Consider the following 23,387-nt stretch of genomic DNA (forward strand, 5'->3'; position numbering starts at 1 on the left):
GCTTATAAGTCGTGCACCACACGCACACGGAATAGTTTAGTTAAGTCAGTCCGATTGAGTTACAGTTTCTTGGCAATTACCACAATTCGACACTTTAGCGTAGTTGTTTCATCTTCATGATGTCGTGTACTTGGGTCCTACTCAAGACTAACTGCGTGTATTCTTTCATAGAATGTTCACTTCTCGTTAACTAATTTAAAATCAACTAATTTAAAATCAAGTCCAATGTTCACTAACTCCGTTATTATATTTCAATTAACCCGTAGTGCACTGTTAAATGAGACTATCTGTTCCTGTCTCAGTTCATAAAATCAGTTTCTTAAGCCGTGAATCCCGCCACGCAACAAACACTTGTAAACTCGAAAACAATCTCGTCACGATTCGCAATATCAATAGTTCAGATCAGAACTGCTCTCGTACGTCTGCACTGGATGAGTTCTAGCAAGCGACTTCTTCTGTGGAAGAGCATTGTAGGCGCATTGAATTTCTTCGTTGCGCTTACAACGCTCTTCCAAATTAAAGTTATCTCTAATGACATTACTTTGGACTTAACTTTTGCGATATTAATTTCTCATTTGGCACATGGATATTTGTCCATTGCTGAAATACGATGTTTCTTCTTTCTCTTTCGCTAACAAATATGCTCAGTGATGTACAATGAAGTTTTTGACAAAACTCTTTCGTGTTAGCTCATCGGCAAAGATGTCGTAACTGCCAAGATAACTTTCCCTATTTCATGTTCTTTCTTAATTGACTTGAAAGTGGTCGTTGGGGCGTTACAGTGTGTACGTGTTGTCCTTAGCTTAAAGTAAGTTTACGTAGTGTTTAGGGGCCGATGACCTAAACAGTTTGGTCCCTTAGGAATTCACACAAATTTGAATTTGAAAATCTGTTGTGGGTCAGCAGTACAGCTTTATATACTGATCAGCCAAAACACTATGACCACCTACTTAATATCCGCTACGTGTACAGCGGCGGCGTGTCGTGACATGGCTACAGTCTGGAACCGCGCGACCGCTACGGTCGCAGGTTCGAATCCTGCCTCGGGCATGGATGTGTGTGATGTCCTTAGGTTAGTTAGGTTTAAGTAGTTCTAAGTTCTAGGGGACTGATGACCTTAGAAGTTAAGTCCCATAGTGCTCAGAGCCATTTGAACCATTTGTCGTGCCATGGAACCAATGAGGCCTTGGTAGGTCACTGGACGGTGTTAGCATTACATCTGCACACACAAGTCACCAAATTCCTGTAAATACCCCGGGACGGGGGGCATGATCTCTGATGCTAAGTTCACTCACATCCCAGATGTGTTCGATCAGGTTCAGATCTGGCGAGTTGGCAGGCTAGCACATCACTGTGTTCGTTTAACCACTCCGTCACGCTCCTGGCCCTGTGACATGGCGCATTATCCTGGTGAAAAATGTTACTGACATCTGTAAACTTGATCATCACGATCGGGTGTACGTGGGCTGCAAGAAATGTACGATACTCCTTGACCGTCAGAGTGCCTTTCGTTAGCACTACCAGATCCAGGAATACCCACGTGGATATTCCCCAGAGCATAATGGAGCTGCGGCCAGCTTGTCTCCGTGCCGCAGTATAGATGTCAAGGAGCTGTTTCCCTGTAAGACGTCCTTCTTCGGGATGATGGAAAAGGTATCGGGATTCATCAGTCCTCTATCAGTGCACCGACACATAGTGCCGCTGGTCACGTGCCCGTTTCGGTAGCTGTGGCCGATGTCGTGGTGTTAAGATTAGCACATGCGTAGTTCGTCGGCTGTGGAGGCGCACTGTGTGTTGAGACATAGTTGTACTGTACCAAGCATAACAGTCTGATGTTAGTTACGCCATAATTGATAGCCTGTCCTGTTTTACCAGAGTTCCCGGCCTAGGACGATCACCATCTGTAATGACGGGTGGTTACGCAACCCTACGACGTCTGAGCGTGGTTTACCTTGGTTTTGCCACATGTTGCAAACATTCACCAAACGAACCCTCGTACATCTGACAAGTCTTGCAGTTTCCGAAAAGCTCGTGCCGAACCTCTGGGCCATCACAACCTGTCCGTCAAATTCAGATAGATCGCGCGCCTTCCCCATTCTACAGACGGACATCGCGGTCATTGATACTACATGCACAGTACGTGTGTCTGACTAGCAGTCATTCATCGCCAGGTGACGCTGCTATGGACTGGACGGGTTTATATCGATAGTAGGTCGGTGGTTATAATACGAGAAACTTCCTGGCAGATTAAAACTGTGTGCCCGACCGAGACTCGAACTCGGGACCTTTGCCTTTCGCGGGCAAGTGCTCTACCAACTGAGCTACCGAAGCACGACTCACGCCAGGTACTCACAGCTTTACTTCTGCCAGTATCTCGTCTCCCACCTTCCAAACTTGCCCGCGAAAGGCAAAGGTCCCGAGTTCGAGTCTCGGTCGGGCACACAGTTTTAATCTGCCAGGAAGTTTCATATCAGCGCACTCCGCTGCAGAGTGAAAATCTCATTCTATAATATTATGGTTGATGAGTGTATGAACGCGTGGTGTCTTTCCTTTCGGACATGTCCGAATGAACAGACACCACACATTCATGTAATTCCTTCACCTGCGCGAAAATAATATTCGCGGGCGTGGAGGACATGTACGGGGACTGTGGACAGGTAGTGCTGTATGGAAATGTGAGTCGGCTGAGGAGCGTGCCAAGATACTTCACGTATTTGCGATAAACACTTTGTAAGGGCATCACAGTGGCTAATGCTACGGCCTGGTAAACAGGAGATCCCGGGTTCCTGCCCAGGTGGTGCACATATTTTCACTCCTCACCGCTGATGCCGCACAGCGTCCCGATGTAGCTTATATCATTAGTTCTTTCCCTTTCTTTTCCTTTCTGCCTCCTCTCCCATCAGATTACGTAAAAGTAAAGTTTTAATCACGGGTGCCTGAATACACGATTGGCGACACACGCGGAGGTACTCTCTGTGGTGACGTAAATGCTGACACACTCGTCTCAGCGCACCGCGCACTCATGTTTAATTCCTTTACAACTGAATACTGGAAGCGTGAATCGGAGAAAGTACCGAAGGTTGATATCTTCGCTTCTGTTCCTTATAAAACGCTGAATGTACCTTAGCTAATAGCTTGATGTAGTTTCGAAGTAAAAGAGAAGTCTACTATTACTTCAAAATACGCTGGTGTACAGAAGTTAAAGACAAAAGTTAATTTCGCCTGATGTGTCACTGCCGAGTAACATAACTCGAACAACGTGGACTACACTGGAAACTACTGCTACAACAGAGCGCATAATCTGGTTACTCAACTTTTTGATTTGGTTCTTTTTCCCTTTTGATACACATGAAAATACGACACAAACTTCGACATGTGATTTTCATCATACATGCACAGAATCAAACACATAGAGTACGTACTTTTCATGCAGTGGTTACTAAATACAAACTTTATAAACTTATTGAAAAGGCTCCTGAGTAGGAACTTACCAACATAGACAAAGACATAATATAAAAGTTACTTTTTACTCTTAAATAGGAACACAAAACAAAAAATACAAGAGAGTACATATAATACATACTTTGTTGTTAAGGGACGACTATGATATACAAATCTCACAAACCAATACTTATGACATAAAAATAATCATTAACAAAAGAAGTATAAAAAGACACTAAAATGAAAACTAGTGAGATACAACTCTCTTGAGTGACTTCTTGCAAATTCCTCTAATCCAAGACACGATTTCGCGATGCACTTTTTATGTTTTACGTATTTTGTCTCCGCAAGGTTAGAAGACACTAAAATTCACGACACACCTGACGTGTATTTGCGACATTCCATTGTGTCACCACACAACACTTCAGATACTCAGGTACACAAGGTTTTGATAAAATAATGACACGAACAGATGTGACACTTTTATTCAAAGACAATAATTACACTGAGCCATGGCAATGTACGATGTTCCCTTCGACGTTACAAAAAGGGGGACATGGTTTTTAACAGGGTGTTTGATCACTACCGACGTCAAAGCAAGCTCTGTGACGTTGTACCGTGCTCGCCACAAATTTGGTAAGTAGATTTTGTGGTGGGGCATTCCCTTCCTTCAACAGCGCGGTTGACACCTGCTGCTGCTTCGCCGTTGGTACATACTGCGACACAAATGTTTGTCTTTGAATTCAAGCTGCTCATTTGAAACAGATAAAGGTTTACTTTATTTGAGATTTTGACGATTTTCTTTAGAATGCTCACTTTTCTGTCTCTCATTTGTTAAAAATTATTTAAACTTTTATATAACATTTTATACTTTGTAACCTTCATATTTTTGCCAAATATTACTTTATGACTGACAATCTTTTTTTAGAATGTTTACTTCTGTCTCGCTTCAGGACTGCATTATTCAAATTCAAATCCCTTTAATATTCTGACATTATGGCTTATACTATTGTATTTTAAATTCCCTCTACTTTCTGACTAATGGTGTATACACGATTTATGTTTCTCTATTTGTTCCATAAACATTTTTGTATACATATGTGTCAGTGGTCTTATTCTCTGATAACATAGTCTAAGTCTTATCCACTCTTGAGTTTTTCCCTTTCCTTCACATTTTATAAAGAAACGGATCTTATATAAACTGTTATTTAATGCATATGTTTTATTTATCGATGTTACCTGCATCAGTGTTTGTCTCAGGTACCTGTTAATTCCGTACCTTACACTCTCATTGCTTTATTCTTCGTCATATAGTACTATTTTTTAAACTTTAACTACATTTTTGTTTATACGATTGCCATGTAAAATAAAACATAGCAATGCTGTTTAATATTCCCACATGTAAAATTTGTAATATATATAGATGCGTCATAGGCACTATTTTAAGTACATGCACAAGCACTGTGCACTCTCGATTACTTTCTTTCTCAGTTTCCGTCTACAAGAACTAATTATTATATATCGAATAATCTACACAAATGGATGTCTCTTGTTACACCTAGAAATAGTATCTGTGCGGCATTTATTACAAAACGTCAGTCAACGTTTTCTGGAGCCTCCGTAATAGAAAGCGGCCTGGTAGAGCGTCTATCGTTTCCATAACAACATGCTGCTGTTCATGGTACGTCGTCTGACGTGAAAGCCTTTGGCTATAGATTACAACAACCTCGTTGGAGAGTAGCCTGCTGCCACTTCTTTGGAATAGCGTCTATACTTACTATGGCAACCAGTAGCATCTAAATGGTTCTCCAAGAGGCCCAGAGAGGGCAACCCACGTACTGTCGAAACGATTTTTATTTATCTCTTATGTTTAATAGTTTTGCTTATTTTATCTCGCAATAGCTGTTGAACCACCAGCTAATTTCCTTATATTTTTATTTTTCATTCTTGTCATTGTTGTTTTAATTATCATATTTTCCGTGGTTATAACACTTGATACTTAGAAAATTTAATAATGACTGTGCTGGTAAATTTCTACGTTTTTTGGTACTAAAACAGTTGAGTAAAACTGAACGTACTCAGACAGTTTTTTCTTTACTTATTCTGATCATCACTAAAGTGACACACAATATCTTAGCGCAACGTAATCTGACTTTCAATAATCCCTACAAAAGAATAGCCCTGACCAACAATAACTTATACCTTTCATGAATCACATACCTCACGAAAATCTTCGTTACTCGAACTACTGCAATACAGCGAGCGCCAATACTGCCAGCTAAATAAAAGATTCTAACTACTGAAGGCATTAACTACTGTGAGGCACAGTTAGCAGATGAAAGATTTTGATAGAGAACAAACACCAATTAAACAAATTTCCTTTTTCTGACGGACACACGGCCAGATCGGCCGCTCATAGTAACCTCTCAAATCTCTGGCATCTCTCCCCCCACACCCGCCACTGCTAGAGGCTCACCTCCAACTCCTCAACGCTACGCGCTGTCCACATCCTACAGCCCAACAATACACTAGCGAATAATCCAACAATGATTCCAACCAGCCACAGATTGCACACAGCGCAGTCAGTGATTTTAATACAGAGCGCTACGTGGCGTCACCAACATAAAAAACTATTTACACACTGTCCATTTTCCTATACGCAGCCAGCAATAGTAGACTCCACTTCATTTCAGTTTCTTTGGAGAAGAATCCTTTATGTTCATTGCCTTGAGCTGGAAAGGAAAGACAATATTAGAAACCTGAGGACTAATAACGAAATACGAGTTAAAGGAAAGCGGTATGTATTAAATATATTAACAGCTATTTCTCAGAAAGGAGCCCACAACCTTATGCTAACTAAAATCATTGGAACTCAACTGTGAAAGTGCAGTATAATGAAATAAAACAAAATGTTGTGTAATTATGCGAACCACGGCCTCTTCCCAAACAAATTAACACATTCACACCGTCGTGTACCACCAGTGGCTCACGCTCAACGCTACCAGTTTTTGTACCGGCCACACACTAAACGTATGACGATGTATTAGCTATCTGCAAGGACACACTAACTGCTTTGAATACCAAAATGTGTATCACATCACCGAGAGAGCTCCCTGAACAAATGAGGTACAACATAATTAACGATTTATTTAGTGTAAAATTATCTTCTATGATCTCTCGTTGTTTTAAAAGGTCAGTATATTAATATACACGAATATGACAACCTCCTCACGCACAGTGGGCCAATTCGCTTCAAAACCAGCACAGAATAGAAAAACAATGTTTGTGTTCCGTCTTTAGCCAGGTGAAATCTTATGTAGACAGTACTGGTACATACCTACCAGATGCTGCAGTCTCATTCCAGTCTCGAGAGGACATGACGCGTGCCGCGACAGTAGACAGGTACTGTTTTTGTGGTCTGTTTAATAAATGACAGTGATCCTGCCTAGTTGTCACGATAAATTGAGATGAATAGCACATCAGAAGGTATGTTTATATTTTAACCGGAATAATGTTGTTGTGGTCTTCAGTTCGAGGACTAGTTTGATGCAGCTCTCTATACTACTCTATCCTCAGGAAGCCTCTTCATCTCCGAGTAACTACTACAGCCTGCATCCCTCTGAATCTGATTACTGTATGCATCTCTTGGTTTCCCTCTACGATTTGTAACCCACACGCGTACTTGAAACACCAAGTTGGTGATCACTTGACGTCTCAGAATGTGTCCTAGCAACCGATCCCTTCTTTTGGTCACGTTGTACCAATTCTATTCAATGCCTCTTCATTAGTCACGTGATCTATCCATCTAATCTTCAGCATTATTCTCTAGCACCACATTCTGATAGTTTCTATTCTCTTCTGGCCTAAACTATTTATCGTCAATATTTCACTTCTATACGTGGCTACACTCCATACAAATCACTTAAATCTATACTCGACGTCAACAAATTTCTCTTCTTCAGAAACGCTTTTCTTGCCATTGCCAGTCTGCATTTAATATCCTCACTACTTCATCATCAGCTATTTTCCTCCCGTCATAAAAAAACTCATTTACTACTTTAAGTGTCTCATTTCCTAATCTAGTTCCCTCAGCATCACTTGACTTAATTCGATTACATTCCATTATTCTCGTTTTGCTTTTGTTGATGTTCAACTTATATTCTCCTTTCAAGGCACTGTCCATGTCGTTCAACTGCTCTTCCAGGTCCTTTGCTGACTCTCACAGAATTACAATGTCATCGTCAAACCTCAAAGTTAATATCTCTTATCCATAGCCTTTAATTCCTACTCCAAATTTTCATTTTATTTCCTTTACTGCTTGTTCGATATACAGATTGAATAACACTGGTGATAGGCTACAACGCTGTCACACTCCCTTCTCAACTACTGCTTCCCTTTCGTGCCCCTGGACTCTTATAACTGCCCTCTGATTTCTGTTCAAGTTGACGAAGTGTCATATAATTACGTATATCGACTAAAAACTCATCTACTACTCATATTATCCGAAAATGTTAGCTACAATTTTTTTTCTGTGTAGCTCCTCTTTTGTAAATAGCTCTTACACCACCGCAATAGTGTCGTTAACGAGTTCAAAAGTATTTTTGTGCTGATATTTGCACCCGTTTTGGTGGATGATCAATATTCTACCGTGAGGCAGTGCAGTTATCTCTCAAATTATTTTCTGCGCAGGAAAAGGAAATCGTTCGAGGGGTTGTAGAGGGTGTTTTGAGAAACAATTCGAAGTCTTGAACCCTTGACTGGAAACGTCATCCAACGATGCTACAGAGCGTAGAAGCTACAGCCACCGCACCTGTCAGTAAGCCACCATTTCGGCAGCAAATGTGACTTTGTACACTTACAGACCAAGGCTTGTGTGCCTGTGCATCAGTGGAGACAAAGATCTTGGCTTGCCTAATCGAAACTGACCACAGGACAAACTAGCAATTTTATAACGCAAAATAATGTGACAGGAAATGTGTTTACAATTGAACAGGCAACTTTCACTACTAAATATGTCATTATTGATAATGCTGATATGATCACTGTGTTCTATTGAAGTTCAAAGTTTTCGTGTCGTGTTTCACTGCTTAAAAAAAAAAAAATCAAATGGCTCTGAGCATTATGCGACGTAACTTCTGAGGTCATCAGTCGCCTAAAACTTAGAACTCATTAAACCTAACTAACCTAAGGACATCACACACATCCATGCCCGAGGCAGGATCGAACCTGCGACCGTAGCGGTCACTCGGTTCCAGACTGTAGCGCCTAGAACCGTCACTGCTTTTAAAGATAATAAGAAATATTACAACATTTATAGCAAATATGAGACCATATTGACCAACAATACCCTCGTTTGGAAACTTCAAGGGAATTTAAGATCATTCCTCGTTTCTGCCTACTTTTGGATACATATATTTTTCACCAAATTTTAAACAATTACTAAATTACTTTAATTGGGCTTTTGTACTATTTCTCCACATGTCACATGCAAAACATTACTTTATAATTCGAATTAATTGCTAGTTATGCAGTTAAACTATCTATGGAACCAAAGAGTCAATTAGAACAAACACATAATTTACGTCTACGATGTTTACTTTAGAGGTCTGACATCAAGCAAGAGGATGGACATTACGCTACTGCTACATTGCATTGCAAATATGGTAAACCCATCTGTTAGTCTCAGTCATATGTCACCCTTAAATTTGTTCTCCAAGCTTCTCTTCATCAAAACGGTTTGTTTCTGCTCCTTTGTAAATTTAGTTTTCACTGCAGTGTTAGTCATTTGGTAGAGAGATACTGATAAAGGTCGATACATCGATTAATGCACTGCTAGAAATCTCACTGATGACAACAGAAAAGGCAACAGTACTAATAGTAAAAGAATTTCAGCTTAATGTTATATTATCCATGTCGGATATTGCAAAATCTGTGGCAGTTAATGATTGTTGATGAATGACGCAACCAGCCACAAATATTTTTAAATTTTTTATTTTAGTGCCATAACCGGTTTTGGGGTATTATGCCCGTCTTTAGATGGCTAATATTTTTAGTTTCGCAGATGTTTTGATCAACAGTATGTCGTCTGCCCATACACTTCATAAGAATACTTGAGTATTTAGTGCAAGTTTACAAGTTCTTTCATTAATGAAAAAACGCTAAAGTGTCAGCATTTATTTATGTATGATGCAGAATAGTTGTAATCCCTTGTGTGTGTTTTCGTAAATGGCGAGTTGTTTTGTAGTGCTCCATGTGGTTTCACATGTTGTTGAATTCTACACAGCACAAAAATTGTAAATATATTGCTGTGGTACAGTTAATTATATTCTCAGTGTCAGTAATGAACATCCCACATGCGCAGTACGCTTGATGTTTTTGTTTATAGTGCAAAGGTTGTCATTATGGGAAGATTGTACAGCAGAAGAAACAGTCATTTCCAATTGCCATGAATGACATCCACTCCAGTATCAAATTCATTGTTGAGCCTCAGTCAGAAGAGAATATCAGTTTTCTTGATCTGAAAATGAAAAACATGAAACCAAAGTGTGCCTTAGAAATTCATACAAAACCAACCACCACAGATATAATTATAGATACTTCTTCATCCCACACTACACAACACAAAATGGCTTCTTTTAGATCCAATAATCTGTATAAGTAGAATTACCCTCAGTTAATATGCCAAGGAGAAAGAAATTAATATTACGAGAACCGTAGCTACAAATAGTAACGAATAGTTGACCACATGTACAATAAAATTAAAGATACTAAAATCACCTGCAGTAATTTCAGACACAGCAGCAGTAAAGCAACTATTTGCACGCAGTCCGTTCCTAGGTACAATCTCAAACCAAATTGTCAATCTTTTCTAAAAGAGAAGAGTTCACATAAGTGTCCGCACCAATAACACTGTGTAACATAATATTACCTAAGCACCAAATCACCAGCCTAGGCCTAGAAAAATTACGAATTTACAAGATTATTTGTGACAACTACCCCACCTCTTATCTTGGATAGGCAGACAGAAGCTTTAGTATAATTTATTGTGAACATATACAGGCCTTTACAAAAAAATAAATAAATAAAAATAAAAATAACAAATAAATATGTCTGCAATAGTCATTCACATGAACCATTGATGATGATGAAGTCCCATACTCCCTGACAGGGAACGATGCGGGAGACCCGCACCGCGGTACTAGGCAAGGTCCTAGTGGAGGTGGTTTGACATTGCCTTCCTCCGACCGTAATCTGAAAGAATGATGATGATGAATACGGCCCAACAACACACAATCATCTCGAGGCAGGCGATAATCCCTGATCCCTCCAGAAACCGAACCTGGGACCCCGTGCTCGGGAAGCAAGAACGCTACCGCGAGACCCCGAGCTGCGGACACATGTATCAACATGGACACTCTGCTTCGAATGTTAATGATGAATTACGGATTTTACTTATCACTCAAAAAGGCAAGAAAATGGACCTCTTAGACGAACTACAAAATTATATTCACACTTTCAGATCACACCAACACATTCCAAATGATTTCATTGGGCTGTTCACAGAAATCAAACACAGATTGTTCCCCTAACATTCACATCACTGCAGTATAAACATCAGCATATAGTTCTATGAATATAAACTACCATGATGAACTAACATGAAGAATGTCTCCCTCTCATCTCACCCTCCAACTTTTTAATTTAGTGTTTCTTGGAACTAACTTATAAACCGGAATGATAATCAGATATCTGTACATATAAATTGTATGTACACAAATGTCTAATTTATAGTATGCAATCAGTTGGCTTCAAAGTATTTCGCCGAAAATTGCCATTGAAAAAAAAAAAAACAAAGAAAAATCTACTACCAACAATTTGTCCTACTATCCTTTAAATCATGTAGCATTGGAGTGAAATATACTTTTCTGCTATTACCATGTTGTATTTTGCACATCCCTCACGCAATCCACACAAAGGTGCCGTGGCCGAGACGGGTCACGTGGTGGTCCGCACCACGCTCCTTTGCAGTCATCAGTGATGCACCAAAGTGATGCGAAGTTGAGACGTTCAAGTGGCGTGCTGCTGTTTTCATTAATTTGAAATGTTAAAATACAAGATAAAGTAGAACTATATTCGTCTATGAAGTTCGAAACTTAAATTTTTCGAGTAAAAAAATGAAAAACCTCTATTTCGTATTTTTCGTGTCTGCTGCTGTTTCTCATTCTATTTTGAGGAAACATTCGGTAAATAGTTGATTTTTCCACATTTTACAGTCAGAAATCACACCTCGATAATGAACTGGTTTTATTTTCGTTATTGTCAATAGTTACTGTGATACGTTGCAAGTAAGTAAACTACTAAATTTGGAGAAGTTTGAAGGATGTAGTCGCTGGACAGGTTACGTTCGATGGGAGTTAGATCATATATATTTCTGAGTATAAGATGGAGATAACACTGGAAGGGGAACCATATGTCTTTATAGTCCTGAGTAGATAAGAGATACATTTTGCTGTTTAGCCACAACTAGCAACGACGCGCCACACTCGACTTTCTGGTCGCGCGTTATGCGCACTTATGGCTGTGGTTTCTCTTTCATATGTGGTAAATCAAGTCAGTTACAATCACATTTTAACGTTCCATTAAGAGTTATTTTTATTTTAAAACTGGAAGTTGACCGTAGTAGATCCAGTGACAGAGTTAGCTACGTACTACATACGTCAATTTTTCTTGACTGCACTAACAGTATCATTCACCGATTTTTTTTTCTTCATGTCTCAGAAAGACTAAGCTGAGGATATAAAATTTAGTCTTTCCGTACATGATGTGTTGCTTCTATTGAGACCGAGCTCTGGTGCTACAGTTTTATCCGGTTGTTCCAGACACATAATAAGGTATTCATCACATAGGCCTCGCACTGAACAAACGTTTGATTTTGACATCACCAAACAAATTCCTCCATTTTCTTGTCTACATTTAGGGTTTCATTCACGAAATATTCAACAACTGATTTTGTTCACCTTTAGTTATATCAATAGCTTAATTTCGTTTCACATTCGTCGTTCACTACAGCACACACCATTTACTAAACTAAAACGAAACTACTCCCGAACAGGCCATGAAGGCTCAACGCTACCGACCGGCCGCTGTGTCATCCTCAGACCATATGCGTCACTGGATACGAATACGGAAGGGCATGTGGTCAGCACACCACTCTCCCGGGCGTATGTCAGTTTCCAAGAGCGGAACCGCTACTTCTCCATCAAGTAGCTCCTCCGTTTGCTTCACAAGGCCTGAGTGCGCCCCGCTTGCGTACAGCGCACGGCAAACCGGATGGTCACGCATCAAAATGGTAGCCCAACCCAACAGCGCTTAACTTCTGTGATCTGACGGGAACCGGTGTTACCATTGTGGCAAGGCCGTTGGCAACACACACGATTTGTTCGACAATATGTGAACAAAAATAGCTACTGTACTCAACAGGCACACAACAGCAAGCAATAGAAAAAGATGTAGTTAAGAAATTAGTAAGTTTGGTTCCTGACACTGTAGTAGACAATATCTGGATAAGCAACTTTAAATCAGAAATCTGATGAAATTTAGTTCAAATAATCATGCGCAAACAGTTTATGGCAGCATACTATCGCGCATTGTTGACAAGTGAATAGATAATACTATAAATTAGTGTCTTACCTGTGCATTCTGTGTTAGATGCTCTAAGTTTTCTTTGTAATCATTCATACGACAATATACTTCTCATATGCGAAATAATACGTCTAGTGGTATTGATAGTAGAGTTAATGTAAAGCCAGCAGAACGACGCGTATTTCGTGATGTGAAAGAGCGCTGCAGTCTACAATGTGTATATGCTAGACATTTGATATTATATTTTAATTATTACTGGCCATGTCCCGGAAGGTGAGAGTCGGACACGTTTGTATAAAGCCCAAATAAAGAGCAATTAAATCAGCACCAATTTGGCCCCTAAACAGTGGCGAAGCAATTTCGATTTGAGAGAGTATCTGCGTGACCTTCTTTGGATTTCGAAATCTAGCGCACATAAAGGCCGAGAAACTTGCGAAATTTTGAACATCTTATCGACGCACAGTAGTACAGAGACCCTGCGGAGGTATGGAAGACTATTCGCGCTGGCGAGCGGACGGTTTGTGAATTTTTGAATTCATGTTGTCGGCAACTGCTTGGCATAACATAATCGCTTTCGAACAAGCTTGTAAAACTGTTGACTAAAGTACGAATTTAAATGAAGTTTAGTGAACTCGCACCAGTTGAACTCGCACCAGTTCAGAACCTTGATTTACATTGTTCTTGAGGGATACAATTTACTGATTAGTTTCAATATGCAAGCCAGGTGTCTGTCAGTAAATTATCGCATTTCAGTAGTGTAAGATTCTTAATAGCACCAACGTGCCACAGTAGTACGCCCTCTTCAGTGAGTTAAACCTTAATATGTCCACGACTAAATGATCACGTGGTGCGCGGAGTGGCCTCGCGGTTAGAGCCGCGATGTCATTGGCTGCGCGGCCCTCCCGCCGGATGCTCGAGTCCTCCCTTGGGCATGGGTGTGAGTGTTGTCCTTAGCATAAGTTAGTTTAAGTAGTGTGTAAGTCTAGGGACCGATTACCTCAGCAGTTTGGTCCCTTAGAAATTCGCACACATCTGAACAACATTTGGTACTAAGATGCGGCCGGCCTCTGTGGACGAGCGGTACTAGGCGCTTCAGTCTGGAACCACGCGACCGCTACGGTCGCAGGTTCGAATCCTGCCTCGGGCATGGATGTGTGTGATGTCCTTAGGTTAGTTAGGTTTAAGTAGTTGTAACGCTAGGGGACTGATGCCCTCTGATGTTAAGTCCCATAGTGCTGAGGGCATTTGGACCATTTTTTATTAAGATCCGGTGCGTTCACTGCACTGACAGAAGCTCAAGGCAATGTATGACATGCCCTACACTTAAGATGAACCTGGAAATTTTATTAATTTAAAAATAGAACATTCCATGAGTAGAATTAAATTGTGGTTCCCCCCCACTTCTGCGCCCTGTGACCACACTGCCTGCCTTTCATATCAAGGGTACCACACAGCAGACGAAATTTCGTATTTTTTTATGTTTATGGTGTGTGCAGTTCAAGACTAAAATACGCGTCCCCCAAAGCAGTTCGATGCAACTCTCAAAAATTCTCAAAACAATCGACTACTAAGGTTTCCAAACACGTTTAATATAGAATGATGTGACTTTATTTCGATAAGTGGTGTCACTATATCGTACAGTCCTTCCTCGAGACGTGGGGGCCTTGCGTACAATACAAGGAGGATTATAATTTTTAAACAATAATTCGTGTTCTATGAACCTTTAAATGAAGCGTAAAATACAGAAAAACATTAAAAGTTAATGTGTAGTTTTTTAATGACACAAACCTTGAGTAGCGATAATTTATAAAAAAATCAGTAGTTAAGAATTTTTATTTGTACTGAATAATCGATTTTTGTGTTCGGTATATAGAAATAAGATGACATGCAGTTTTCATAAAGATGACAATTAGATGTCGTGATTATATATATATTTGATGAATGTTCTATTGAAATCATATTGGTATTTGAACTGAACAGAAAAAAAATGAGAATCGAAACGACTCTTTGTACATTTCTTCTTTCCCTCAAGAACGGGTAGCCGTACCACGTTCAGATTTATGTCACATACTAAGATCTGTGGTGGCTTGGAACTGTAATATGGGTCAGCTTTTGAGGCAATGCAGTCAAAAGATACGGCAATTTTTGTCACATATTTTGATACTAGCAAACTCACAGAACAAAACCTTTGGAGTTCTTCTTGTTGGCCTACACTCAAGAAATTTGGCAAAGAACAAGGTCTTACAGTACTAGTAACGGAAATAAATTCGAACATCGATAATGTGTAAGTGTCTCACACGAAAAATATTTTATTTTGCCATTTGCTACCCGACTCTCTGTCCGTCAGTCCCTTTTTCTCAGTAAGTACGACAGAAAATGCGAATAAATTGCCCGTATCAATATGAATAACAGACAAAAATGGTCGAGAATCTCGATGGACAGTGTGGATGAATGATCTAAACCCATAATTAAGTTTGTACGCAATCCTCAAAGTGCAAGCCCTACACGCACTTGGATAGTGTGTGTAGTGCGTACGAAACGCTGTCTCGCCCTCTCCACAGTTACATTGCACTCTTGGTAGACAGGTACTTTTCTGTTTACAGTGAGAACCAATGCCCTTAAACTGTCGATACTGACGAAAAATGCTGCGTTTATATCACAGCTCGTTTCCATAACTCCTTCTGAATATACGCTCCAGTTTTATAGCAGATAAACATCTCGCATATTTCCACACATAAAAACTCTTTCCTTGCTTTGTCGCCATTTTATCAAGGGATTACACTCGTAACCGAAACTGTTGGGCCTATGCTAACTCGGCGGGATTACGGCCCTATTCATGCGACAGTCATAAATGTACGTCTAACACTTTGGGAAATACGGAACTTTGAAAACGAGCGAATCATTTACAGTAGCCGTCAGAAAGCGTCTACACCTGACACAGGAATCCTAGCGACAGGTATTACCCATAGTAGTTGAAATGAGAGCTCGCTTGCCTGAGCCGCCAATCCGTATCCCCGTTTCCGCCGGAATTCAGCCCTGTTCCACGCACGCCTCGCGCCGTTTTGCTGTCTGTCCCTCGGGGAGCTCCCTGCTGCCTGTAAAGTGTTTGCCACCAGCTGCCACTCATTTGTCACAGCGAGTTTACCGTAACGAGCCGCGCAGCGCCCTGTTTCGGCTGCTGGCAACATGGTGAGGTGGATGGGGCAGGAAGGGGGGGGGGGGGTGGCATTTTATCGCTGGTTCAGGGTGACAGTAGCTCTGGCAGCGGCGTAGCGGAGAGGCGGGGTAGGGGGAGAGGTGGACTGCGTGACGTGGCCGTGCCGCCCGCCCCCTCAAAAATTCATTACGGCGCTGCACTCGCGGGGGCGGCCCGAGCGCTGGTCCCGGCTCCTTGCAGCTTTACAGCTCCCGGGCTGCGTAATTCATGAGCCGCTGATGCGTGTACGCAGCCCTCTCAACCTCCTGCGTCTGCCTGCGTAACAAATGCAGCTCGGAGGAGCTCTGCTTTCCAAGGATCCCAGGGCGTTCTCGTCGCTAGAAGCATAATTACCCATCGCTTTCAAGCATTGCGAGCAATCGCGTTGCTTCACACGAAATCAAGAATACATTTGTCTATACAGGGTTTATGTTGTTCCTCCTACGTGAATCACAGGTGGCTTCATTCTAGCAGTGTCGCCTCTCTACCTGGGCACGTAATTAATCCATCTGCAGTGGCATTTTGTTAACGCCAACCATTAGGCAGGTTCAGCTACGCTGACAGCTGTATTCAACCGCAAATCTGTGAGGCCAGAAACCGCGCTGCTGCTACGGTCGCAGTTTCGAATCCTGCCTCGGGCATGTATGTGTGTGATGTCCTTGGGTTAGTTAGGTTTAATTAGTTCTAAGTTTAGGGGACTGATGACCTCAGATGTTAAGTCCCCAAGTGCTTAGAGCCATTTGAACCATTTTTGTGGAGCCAAATTCTTTTTACCCTACCTGTCCAACTAACAATAAGCTTCACTTCATAGCTTAATGGTAATACCGTGACCATCAGTGGACTATTAAATACATCATTGATGGCTACAACGTCTGTGTTTATAGAGTGTCTGTATCTTCATAATACTATACCCAGCATGTCGGTATTTATGCTGGGTCTGTATCTTCTCGATACAATGTTCTTCAGATATGAATGCATGCATACATGCCTGAATAACAATGTATTGGGAACATACAGACTCTGTATAAACACAGACATTCGAACCATCGAGCATGTATCCATGTCTTGATGGAGTTAAATGATGATATAACATTTGTCTCATTGTGTAGGAATCATGAGTTGTACGAGCGTACGTCTTGGAAAACGTGACATAGGGAAGTCCTGGAGGCTCGCTCGGATAGCAAGAGTGATTACAGCCACTGTTGGTGATAGCAAGAAATCCGGGTTGGAGCTCCGGTCCGACACAAATTTTCGTGTGTCGTTAATAGTTGACATCAATGCATAGTCACAGAATGCGAAACATTTTTCTAATATTTATTAATTAGCCCCAGAGACGCGATGTAAGTTTCCTGTCCAAAGTAATTTCCACTGCTGCAGATGTTCTCCTTTGTAGACCAGGTGCACGAAACATTCAGCTAGTACTGACTGACGAAACACAGATCAAGTTCCTGCAGTTCTTCGTAACTGAATCTTAAGTGTATCTCCTTTGCTATATTAACTTGTACGACAGATAATGCTCAATCCACGTCCTTATTAAAGAGCCGAACTATTGTAGCAATATTTCTGAAACCGCTCAGAATTAGACGCTGTAAATGACTTTGTTTGAAAATCAGTGACGAATCAAACGAATGTCCACTATTCTTTAAGTGTTATACAGCTCTTTCTGTCATGACAAATTTCAGCTGATGGAATTGATATAGTTGAAAGATTCGCTCTTCGGAATTTATTGGACTAATCAAATCTGCATTGAAATTTTGGACAGGATATACTTGCTGACACCGAACCAACTCAGTCTTCTTGTGCCAAGCATAAATGTGAAATAATCTCACAAAACGAAGATATTTTGATTTACATCACAATGTTCGTTACACTGTTTTGTTTCTCTCAGTAATATTATTTTACAGCAGGCCTACACCACTTACTGTCAGTCGATGGTTTTACGCAACATGATGTTGCCGTGGTGAAATGCAAATAGAGGTTGATTCAATTTTTAATGCAAGACATTATTGTTTCAGTGTCAACAAAATCGTGTCATATACAAATAACTGACTCAGGAAACAACCACAGTAAAGGCGGATTTACCTTCGAGATATGGCTGTCGGATGTGAAAGTCCAGTTTTCTACGTGCAGTACCCGCGTCGGAAATCTTGTCAGTGTCGTGTTTGCTAGCGCTCGTACAAGTAAGAAACAAAGAAAAGCAGACGATTCACTGGTATTCAACATGATCTAGGTAACATAAACAACATTATTTACCATGCGAAGTAACGCGCTTTCGAGGCAGGACGTGCGACAGTCTTGACAAGTATCGACTCACAGGTTAGCTTTGAGACCCTTCTTTTTGGACTTGGCGTGGATCAGATCTAGATCACATACTGCAGTGCCACACCTTATCCTTGGTCTCCGCCCATAACTCTGATGCGGTAAACAACTGAAAGGTTGAATGGTAAGGTGCTGGCTCAAAAATGGTTCAAATGGCTCTAAGCACTATGGGGCTTAACATCTGAGGTCATCAGTCCCCTAGACTTAGAACTACTTAAATGTAACTAACCTAAGGACGTCACACACATCCATGCCCGAGGCAGGATTCGAACCTGCGACGGTAGCATCAGCGCGGTTCCGGACTGAAGCTCCTAGAACCGCTCGGCCACAGCGGCCGGCGGTGCTGGCCCAATAAAGTCTACGAAATCTAAGCAACAATTTATTAACCGTAAGTCTCCAAACAACCAAATAGAATACGCTTAATATGGATGCTATTATGTTCTTGGGAAAGCGCCTTTTAAAGCATAATAAATAAATACGAGGTGTGGCCATAAAATAACGTGACTGTTACTGTCAGAGAGTAAGTACGCTTGCACGAAACATGAACAACTAATAATTGTGTACCATGAAGTCTCTTCAGTCGAATGCGCAATCTCTGGTGTCTGTAGAAAAATCGGTGTTTCCATGGCCTTTGTTTGTTTAAGTGGTACGATCCTAGCAAAATGGTTCAAATGGCTCTGAGCACAATGGACTTAACTTCTGAGGTCATCAGTCACCTAGAACTTAGAACTACTTAAACCTAACTAACCTAAGGACATCACACACATCCATGCCCGAGGCAGGATTCGAACCTGCGACCGTAGCGGTCGCGCGGTTCCAGACTGTAGCGCCTACAACTGCTCGGATACCCCGGCCGGCACGATCCTAGCAAAGATTTATTTTAGTTTCTCCAACCAAAACAAACTGCCATCAATCGTCACGCACAATTAGGTTTAGAAAAAACGCCGTACAGTTATAATAAGCAAAAACGGAGCTGCAAATACACGCCGTCAAAGGGAACTTACAAGTAAAACGCCTTCTGGCACCTAAATAATAAATCAGATGAAACGCCTAGTGTCAACAATCAAATTGAAACTTTTAAATCAAAAAGAAATCCTTGAAAATCAGTTTCTCTAAAAAATTTACAGTTGAAGCTTTTGAGCGGCAAGAAACAGTGGCTAAAAATACTTAAATTCACTTTCATCCATTGTGACAGCAAGAGGAAGGCAGAACAATGGATTACAGAAAATGGTAGCAGTATCACAAAGAGTCGAACTCACCCAAAATATGGCTCTTTGTATTGAATTAGGTGTCGTTTGAGGCATCTGATAGTAGGTACGTCAAATTATATAGTTAAGACCTCTACCGGGCTTTTCAAACACGTACATACAGCAAAAATAATAATAATAGTAATAATATTAATAGTCTTATACTACCCTGCAGCATATGGAATTATATTAATAAAGTTCCTACCAACACAGGTACAAAAGCACAAATCAGCTTGACAGCATAGACAAGGATATAAAATGAAAACCAGTGAGGACATTTTAAAACAAATCTCTTAAGAGTGCAACTTGCTACAGGCATATCAATGTATCACGCTAAGCTTGGGTGAGCAACTTCGAGCTATGCTCTTTCAATAAATTAGGTAACCACTTACCTAGTGGAGTTAACAAACGCATGCAGCAATTTGCGGTGCTTGCTCATAATGGCCACAAACAGTGGTAATATTTCTGGTCTTACAGACATCATATTCAGCGACAAGGATCTCTCCTTAGAGCAATTGAGAAGGCAGCAGTGGGTAGTTGACGTAATGTGGTGTGAGGTACCGGAGACAGATGGTTTATTCGGCACGTGTATCGTGAGGAACACCACCTGCGGTGTGACCCTTCTCCGCAATTAGCTGCTGTGTTCGGAAGTAGCGCGCCAAAATGATACACTTCTGTTATTAATATTACAAAAAGTAAACAGTGATTTTTTTTGCTTTTCTTATAGAAGCATCTCTCAATAGCAGGCTGTCGTTCCATTATTTCAAGAGCGGACAGTATCAGCTAAGAATTAATTTAGCAGTGTCCGGTTTTTAAATATAGGAGCCAGATTGGCAGTCTCAGAGGACTGACATTTTGTCTGCTTCTGTCGGTATTGGTTAAGAACTTAACTAGCAGTCTCTAAGTTTTTGGACGTGTAATTGAGAACTAGATTGATAGTAATTACGCAAAACCTCAGTTCTTCATTTTATTTATTCTCTGTGAAAGTGTGAAGAATGGAAATTATTTGTAATTCGTTATGTGGTCTATAACTGTTCAGCTTCTAGTATTCTGCTAATAACAAAAGCCAGCGGCATCTCCTTTAAACAAACTAATTCAAAACTTAATGATGTATACAGTACCAGTTCCTCGCTAGCAGTTTATTACAGCCTCAGATAACGGACTCACTACCTATGTACTGTTCTCAGCTCAGGGGAAAACAACTGTAGAAGACTACAGGTTGATGAATTTATTCAGAACTTATTACACTCCTGGCGGTGGAATCAAGTGGGCACCTCTCGTGTACTATAATATTAGTACAAATGATATCAGTGACACGTCATCTGTGGTAACACAGAGGATGTGCTGATAACGCAGTATCAGATGACTACTCTTTACCATGAATAACTGTGGAAAAAACGGATACCACATATAAGAATAACAAACAAGCAATGAGTAAACGAGAAACGCCTCTTTGAATATCAAGAGCTCAGATTGCAAGGCTGTAGTAAGCGAAGACCGTAAGGCTGAAAATTGAAAGTACAGAAAAGCTGTAAATAGGAAATAACTTGATGACTATACCATGGAAAGAGAGGAAGAAATAGATGAAGACGCGATATGAGACGTGATACTGTGAGAAGAATTTGATACACAGTTGGGATACCTAAGTCCAAAGAAGGCACATTCACGTTCCCTTAGAATTACAAACATTTCGGCACGTTATGCAAGATATATAGACAGACGGAATACTGGGAGGACTTCAATAGGATGTAATAAATCAACCTCTAAGGAAGGAAAATATTGTCAACCGTGATGTATCGCATTCTCAGTTTAACCCTTTCGTTGCTACTGATGTGCTCTTTGCGTACCATGCTGACGGCGGCTTTTGTCACGGCTGTAGTGCTCGCTAAGGCTGGTGCCTGTCTTGTGAGACCGTGTTCTGGCCGTTATGAAATATTTACCATCTGATTAAAAACAAAACTATTTGCTGAAAACGTTTGGTGTACATCTACACAGATACTCCACAAACCACCGCACGGTACGTGGCGCAGCATATCCTGTACCGCAACTACTCATTCCCTTTCCTGTTCCATTCGCAAATAGAGAGAGGGAAAAACGACTATCTGTACGCTTCCGTAGGATCCATAAATTCTCGTATCTTACCTTCGTCGTCGTTATGCGCAATGTATGTTCGTGGAAGCAGAATTGTTTTTCAGTCAGCTTAAAATCCTTCTTCTCTAATTATTTTCAGTAGTATTCCTCGAAAAGAACGTCGTCTTCCTACCAGGGATTCCCATTTGAGTTACACAAGAATGTTCGTAAAACTTACATGTTGCTCGAACCTGCTGGTAACAAACCTAGCAGCCCGCCTCTGAAATGCTTCTGTGTCTTCCTTTAATCGCTCTAGGTATGAATCCCAAACACTCGATCAGTACTAAAAAAAACAGGTCGGACCAGTCTCCTATACAGTCTCCTTTACAGATAAATCACACTTTCCTAGGCCTCTACCAATAAACCGAAATCGACCATTCGCCTTTCGGACCACAGTCTTTTTAAAGAGTTTGCAGGGAAAGAACGCATTGTGTAAACTTTGCTTATGGTTGATTTTACATCAAAAATGTTCAAATGTGTGTGAAATATTATAGGACTTAACTGCTAAGCTCATCAGTCCGTAAGGTTACTCACTACTTAACCTAAATTATCCTAAGGACAAACACACACACCCATGCCCGAGGGAGGACTCGAACCTCCGCCGGCACCATCGATTTTACGTCGTACATTGCAGTATATAAAATGTAGATAACATGTCGAAACTTTATTTGCAATTGAGAGCTTTCAATCTCAAGTTATGGATTTCTATATCCCATACAGTTTCCGGCCCTCCGAATCAGGATTTATGGAGCCATGACGGCCGTCATGTTTCTCAAAAGCATCGAAACGAATTTTTTTGCAACTGTTAGCACGCTGTAAAAGGCACATACGTTTTATGTTAAATACTAGAAACTTTTTCATTCACTGAGATAGGGAAGAAACTTGTCTCCGCAGCACTGAGAAGTCGGCAGATCAAGCGCACCAGACGTCAGAAGCACTGTTGCAAAACACAAAGCGATGCACATACACACATCCACAGACGGATCAGTACGTGTACACACGTTCACTACAGCGAAAGGGTAAATGCGCCATTAATATTCAATACTGACAGGAATTTTTTACGGGAGGGTGGTCACTAGTAGTAGACGAAATTGCGGAAAGTAAGTTTGAATATGGAGAAGTGTAGCAATACTCAGGAGAAAACGTACCTAATGTACATTTCGAGACAAACTTTGACAGAATAATCTATTAACCATCTGAAGGTGTCATTAGTAAATTACAGAGAGGGAAACGCTATCCATATAAACCAACCAGCCAGTACTATATTACCTAGGGTTTGTTCCTGCAAATATTATCTTGTATTATCATTAGATTGTAATTCGGCATTCCCTAACAGTGAAGTAAGAGCTTCACTCAGCAATGTCCTTGAAACTTGTATTGCCGACAATCTAGCTGTAATCCAATCATTATGT

The sequence above is a fragment of the Schistocerca nitens genome, chromosome 4 (assembly GCF_023898315.1).
Source record: "Schistocerca nitens isolate TAMUIC-IGC-003100 chromosome 4, iqSchNite1.1, whole genome shotgun sequence".
NCBI classification, from domain to species: Eukaryota; Metazoa; Arthropoda; class Insecta; order Orthoptera; family Acrididae; genus Schistocerca; species Schistocerca nitens.